This window comes from Echinops telfairi, unplaced genomic scaffold (assembly GCF_000313985.2).
Source record: "Echinops telfairi isolate 266 unplaced genomic scaffold, ASM31398v2 ScPeMD7_7469;HRSCAF=8507_0, whole genome shotgun sequence".
NCBI classification, from domain to species: domain Eukaryota; kingdom Metazoa; phylum Chordata; class Mammalia; order Afrosoricida; family Tenrecidae; genus Echinops; species Echinops telfairi.
In genome coordinates, this window is record NW_022111372.1 from 16,436,317 (window position 1) to 16,443,513 (window position 7,197).

Consider the following 7,197-nt stretch of genomic DNA (forward strand, 5'->3'; position numbering starts at 1 on the left):
GGAGGAGGAGGAGGAGGAAGAAGAAGAAGAAGAAGAAGAAGAAGAAGAAGAAGAAGAAGAAGAAGAAGAAGAAGAAGAAGAAGAAGAAGAAGAAGAAAGGGCCTATTTACTCCTCTCAAGAGAACTGGAAATCAAAGTATTTCTCTCAGCTTTATACTTTTAATGGAAATGTTCCAGGAGTCACAGAATAAAGGAGTAATGTAATGGTAGAAGAAAGGAAACATAATTTGGCTATGTGAATACAGACCAATCTCTACTCTTTTCTGCTGTTTGTGTCTGTCACTTTTTGAGATTTATATTTGTGCGTGTTTGTGGGGTATTTGAAGTATGTCTTCCCAAACCAGGTTTGTGCTCTCTTTGGCCAGTACATGGGCAAGCCGGAGTGAAGTGAGGATCCCATGGCCTCTGGAACATTCAGGATGCAAGTTCAGAGGCTCAACATCACCTACATCCCTGCAGAACCGTCCCTGAAAATAAGAGCTCCAGAGAAGCCAATAGGAGCAATGTTCTCTTGTTACCTAATAGTATGCATGTGACCCAGTACTAGCTGTACTTTTTGTTTGACTCTAGGATTTACCTAGAATAATAGAAAATATAGTAACATCAGTGTTACATTGTTCTTAGTACTTTAGATGTACTTTGTCAGGTCAGTGTTGGACTGTTAACCATAATGTTGGCAGTTCAAACCCACTTGATCTCCGCTGGACAAAGATGACACTATCTGCTCCTATAAAGTTTTACAGCCTCAGAAACCCCAGAGAAGGTCACTGTGAGTCAGAAAGGACGCAATGGCAGTGGGTTTTGGGTGGCTCTATTGGGCAAGTGTTAGGCTGCCTATTGTGGGGAAAAGATGCACTTGTCTGCTCCTGTAACAATTTATAGCCTCAAATTTCTGTATAGGTTCTCTAGGCATCTGAATCAACTCCATGCCCGTGCATTTAGTTTTAAAGGTGAACATGTTGAGAGCTCAACTGTTAACTGAAAGTTTAGTAGTTCAAATCCACTAGCTGCTCAGCAAGAGAAAAGAACTTGCCTTGGAAACCCTGTGGGGCCACTCTACTGTGTCCCCTTGTGTCTGGATGAGTTGGAATCAGCTCTAGAGTACACAGAAACGACACAGTTAATTTACTCCTCGTGAGAATGATGTAAGGCAGATTTTATCACTTGCATAAATCTTAGGGTTTTATTCTCAGAGCCTGTCATCTGCACCACATATTCTTGATCCTCCGTTTAAGGCTGTGGACAGCATTCTTGTTTTCTTGCTGGAGGACAAATAGGTAGGCAGTAAACTGCATTCTATAAAAATGATTCAGTCCCAAGATGACACCATATTTGTCAATCAAATGTTATTCCATAGGGTGCTAGAGGGTTGATTTTTGAAAGTGGATTGCCAGATCTTCTCTTGTGGGACCTCTAAATGGATTCACTCCTTCATCCTTTCACCCAGCAGATGAGCAATTGAACTCTTGGAACGCCCCAGGGACTCCACGGCCACGTGTAAGCAGTCCTTCAGTGGTGGATATTGTGTCAAGTGGCAGAAGTGCCAGTAAAAAGTCTAGTCTTATTCAAATAGTGACTGAGTGTCCTTACTCAAGGCAGTGGGCCTCCTTAATCTATTTTTTAAGATCTGTGAGTTATTCCTTTCTTCATGGTGGCACGCAAACAGACAAATAAAAAAACCCAAACTCACTACCATTGAACCTATTCCAACCCATGCCCCCCTGGAGGACAGAGTGGAAGTGCCCCTGAGGCACTGCAAGGTCAACAAGGCAGATACTTAGGCCTCTGCCTAATGCATGGAATGACTTTGTAGATATATTTTATCATCTTTCTATTTAACAAAAGAAAGTCATACACCAATGACACTTTTCACAGAGAGATGGGCTATTCAACATAGTTTATGTGTGCCACAAATATTTTTAAAGACTATATTAAAGTCCCTTCAAAAGGAGTACCTTGGAATTTGTCAATCTGTGGTGGAAGCATTATATGAAAATGACTGAAAAGCAAAGTTCCCATTAACTTCTGAGCCAGAACGTTTGAAGAGGTAAATCTTCTTAAGGGAAGCCAGAAAAAGCATTAAAAATAAGCCTGCCGCCAAAGAGAACTTTGGGAGAAAAACATCAAGTAAAAAGGAAAACAGCAGTGTCAAGTCAATAAGAAAGAATGATAGTAAACCTCAGAACACTTTGTTAGGAGGACAAGAGTAAGCTTCAGTAAGGTCTAGGCTTACTTCAGAACTCCAGGAAAGGTGGTATCTTCATTGGTAGACTTAAAGAAAAAAATATTGTGCAAAACTCGGGATGCTAAGCACAGTGCTGACGTCAAAAAACTGTCAAATCATCTCTGAGTCAGCAAGAATGCTATCCACTTCTTCAAACGTGCTGTTTTATGACACTTTTACAAAAAAGCACAAATTGTAAGGCTGAGTAATCAAATATTAGCTGGCAAGCCTTTACTATGTGTGGGTGCATGTGACATGTACCTACCACATTTATCACAAATCAAAATAACTTGCCAGCCCTCAGTGACCAGCACTTACAGACGTCCCTTCTACCTCCTGTGTAGATGATGAGCAAAAGTAAATCTATAACAGGAGCTCCTTAAAATCAGCTCACACACCCAGAGACTTCCAGAGGGGCACTTCTTTTCAAATTTTAATGTACAGAACTGTCATGTTTAAGAATAGGATAGCACACTTGCTTTACTGTTAAATATAGTACAGTTCTACATTATTCCTTTTCTTGTTAAAAATAAAATCACTATGTCCAAATTGCCAGGAGGTTAGTACCACAAAACTCTCTCTTTAAGAAGTCCCCACTTGTTGATCCTGATATATGTACTCTATATTTCATCTTTGTCATGAACTGTGTTTGTATGTAATAAAAGGGATACAGAATTTTCTACTAAAATGGCAGCCTTGTACCAGCGAACAACTAAAAAAAAATCAACGTATAGTCTAATTATCAATTGAATTGTATCAAATATTTAAAATCAAAGTCATGATGGATTGACTCTACATTTTCCATTTTTAAAAGTGTGTACATTTTGGAGAAAGGGCAAAGAGGGAACTTGATTAATCTTTTAGTATCACTTACATTGACCTCTAATGATATCTAATTTATTTCTAATTTTTCATAACTTTATTTTTAGTTTCAACTGTATCTCTTCCACATAGCTTTAAAATCTTACATCCTGTCTAGGCTTTGCTGCCAATGTTGTCTCTGTTTTGTCCTGTTCACCCAGTTTCTCATTCCTTTCTCCTTTTCTTTCTTCCTCCCTCGCTCCCTCCTCCTTTCCTCTTTTTGATTTAACATGTTGTACAACTTGTACAAATTTGTCCATTTGAAAATAAAGTCAATAGAGAAAAAGTCATCCATACTGTATACAGAGGAAACCAGAAATACTATGATTCCTTCTGACACAGAGGGCAACTGGGAGATTATATGTCTTCACAGAAGCAGACTTCCCCTTCATTCTCCTGTGCAGCACGGGTAGGTCCAAGCATCAACTTTTCAGTTACCAGTCCACTACTTCACCCCTTGTGACACCAGGATCTTTTTAGCATGAAAAAATATGCATATTGTTTTTAATATTCATGTTGCTATAAGCACAAGGAAGAGGAAATATAGCAAAATAAAATGCAGCGATTTTAGATAGATAAGTAAAAGGTTATCTATCTACAACTACAACTACAGGACTCTACTAGTGGAGGTTGGAAGGGACGCCAAGCTTATAGGAAGCTGAACAGAACAATTTCTGATTTTACATGTGTGACTTCTTTCATGATGAATGGAAATTACCCAGTAAGGTGCTGTTCTTTCTTCTCACTGTTTCCTCCCTGTTTCTTAGTCCACTAGTTAGTCTTCTCTTCCTTCCCACATACAAGCGTGCAAACAGCACTGGACCAAGACAAACTAATCAACGTTCTTAATGAAACTCATGCAAGGAACCCTGGCAACACTACACACTCTCTCTTGCCAATGCAAATCATCATCTTCTATGCCCTGGCACAGCTATTTGTTTTTTATTTATTTAACACTAATATGTTTAAAAAGCAACTGTGTGTGTTTGCCGGCTCATTGATGGACCATTACGGCCCTGCTGATGGCTGAACTAGCAAGGGCATCAGCAATGGAAGACACAAACAGCTGTTTCTGGTATTTGAATAATATCATGTCAACTTGAAGCTATATGAAAGTGCAGGGGTGGTATTTAACCCATCGATCAGGTCACAGCCTGATGGTGCTCTTTGTGGGCATGGCCTTCTCATAAGGAGGGCCCTGGGAACCTCCTGAGTTAGTTAAAGTTTATTGCGCCAACCTGGCCGATAAACACATGTGGGGCTAATTGAAGGGCGGAGAGATAAATGACTCGGTGATCCTCGCCTTTCAACTTCTCGGGTCTCTTACTTTGTGATGGTCACACCAGGGTGCAGCTGCCTTAGCCAGTCCCCTGCTTCAGCTGGCAAGGCTCACTTCCTGCAAGACATCCCTGAGGAGAAGCCACATGGACCTACCCTGATGCAGCCCTGGGTGCTGGCGCAGCCGTGTGGAGACCCCTGCCAGCGCTGAGATGCTTACACCTTCACTGACTTGGCTTTCCTCTTGCAGTTGGCATCATAGTGTGTGTTTCGTGAGCTGGAGGAGGACTGTGGATTTGGTGTCGGACATATGGGTTAATGTTGGACTCGTGGACTTGGGCAGCACTGGGTTGGGATGTTTTCTTGACGTGAACTTAACCTTTATATAAAACTCTCTCTAATACATGAGTTTCTGTGGATTTTTTTCTCCAAAGTACCCAGAATAACACACCTCCCCACCTCTCTCTGCCTTTACCTTCCTGCTGGTGAACCCTGGTTGTTGCCAGAGCTCTGTGATGCATCCACCACCACTGGATCTACGCAACTCTGCACCCACCACGCTGCTATTCCGGTATTGTGCAGCAGTGCCTGTGACTATGTGAGTCTGAAGAGGGCCTTATGGACTAATACTAGACCTATGGATTTGCATTGGATTGGGCTGGGATGTTTCTACACATATAATTACTTCTTGATATAAAGCTATCTCTTATACATATATAAGTGTCTCTGGATTTGTTTCACTAGTCAACCCAGCCTAGCATAGAGATCAAAAGTACTTCATGGGGTCTGTTTGTGAAAGCTGCTTTTAGTATTTAGTTGATGTTCAGAAGATGCAATGCCTACTAAATCAGATGTCATTTTTTTCTTTGTTAAATGAAGCACAGCATTTAAAAAACATCTGTCCCCATAGTTTTACATATGCATGTTTTGCTTGTCTACTCCTTTAAAGGATTTATTTGTTGTGAAGATTCAAGACACTGACATACAGGACATCCACTATTTTGAGGATTACCTTAAAAAGTGAATGATCAGATCTTGCTGTGAGCTTTGCTGTGAGCCATACAATAGGTTTTTGAAGGCTATTCTAGCTCCCAAGTTCTTTGTCGAGTTAAAGACCATATTTTAGCTCTTCAGTGATGCTGCATGTGAATGTTTTTCAAACGTGTTGGATTCCCTGAGCAGGCTGTGTTGTGAGTGTCTTGAGTTGCAGCTACCTAGAGGGTGGCCTTTCTCATCACCTGATGTAGGCTTAGTGATGTAGCAGTCATGGCTATCTTGTTTGGATTCAAGGTTATTATACATTTGAGGGAAGAAATGTGATAATCTGCTTTCACTGCCCAATATCTCTGCTGGTGCTTATTTTGATTTTCCAGGATCATACTCCTAGCCAGCGTGCCTACAGCTAACTTGTATAAACACTGCAGAATGCCTGCAACTGTCTTGGTCAGGTGCAGGTTCCCGTGAGATGAGGCTTCGCTCTTTCTGAATCACAAATCTGCAAGGGCTGTGAATTTGGGATGTACACACTGACCTTTCAACCAGAACCTCACTGCTCTGTGCTTCTTGTTGGAATGAAATCAGGAAATCTTCAGTATTAATGAATCTAAATTGGGCAGCAGTCGAGTGTTGCAGAGATCCAACTTCTGATGGCTAATAATTTCAAAAAGAAATCAAATACCCTGAATGTAATTTTATCCTGAGAACTCATGTTCCCAGCAAAACTGGGGGGAGGAAGGCAGGGTTGAGATATTACATGCAAATAGGCTTTCCAGATAATGGACTTTTAAAAGAATCGTCTAAAAAGCGCATACATTTTGTGAGACTGTCTAGGTGAAAAGAGCATTGTATTTGCTGTCTTTATACTCATGGCATGGTTTAATCTTATCTAACTGATGGGCGTTATTTATCAGAGTATTGACTATTGTATTCGAGGTGTCCATACGAACTATGCGGGTATGATAAGCTTTTTAGTAAATGGCGGGAGACCTCTGTGCTTTTATGTTCAGGACTACATCTTCTCATTATCCCGACTTTTCTCTTACTGTCAATGTTATTACTCCTGGTTCTCAGTTTACCCTTTAGAAGTGTCTTCCCTAATAACTATTTTATTGTTTAAAATGGCCAGAAGCTAAAATATTACACTATAGTGGAATAATAAATAATGTATATCACTATGAGTAAATGGACTCTTAAGTAGAAACCTGAGCCCCATGACTAATGTGAAAAGTTTTTTTTAATACTTCCATAATATGAGTTTGATCTTCTTACAAAAGTATGCTTGTTCGATTTTCTTTCAGTTTGGGCCTGTTCTGAGGTTGAAGGTCAAAACATCAACCACATCAAAATGAAGCACATTAGTTCCTATGTCTGCATTTCCCTCTAAACCAATTAAGTTACATTTCTGGCCAACATTTAAAAGTCCTTCAAGCTCTCTGAGCTAAATGTGAAATAAGAATGCCGAGAATGGCATCACTGCTTCACGTCCATATCTGTGCATGCTACTCAAAATGAGACATGGCCGAGCTTGGAGCAGGCACCACCTTGTGGTTCTTGGATGTTCATTATTCGGAAATGACTTTCTCCTTACAGGCTACTGAAGTGGGGTGGGGGGGTGGGGGTGGGGGGGGGAGAGCATTTTTTTTTTTCTGGTTAAAACAAACAAATGAAGGAAAAAAACACTGCCTAAGCAACATATAGGAAAGTGAGAGAAGATCTAGAGTTGACAATTTAAGTTAACAAATAAATTTCCCATAAGAAAATTTTTTTCTAATCATTTTATTAGGGGCTCATACAACTCTTATCACAATCCATACATACATCAATTGTGTAAAGCG

At 40.3% G+C, this 7,197-nt stretch overlaps 1 protein-coding gene across 1 annotated transcript in view; it reads right to left on the reverse strand.

Annotated features, from left to right (window-relative positions):
- ADAMTS5 (ADAM metallopeptidase with thrombospondin type 1 motif 5) overlaps positions 1-7,197 on the reverse strand; it is a 71,396-nt gene that overhangs the window by 14,876 nt on the left and 49,323 nt on the right. The gene's annotated exons all lie outside the window — the stretch shown is intronic.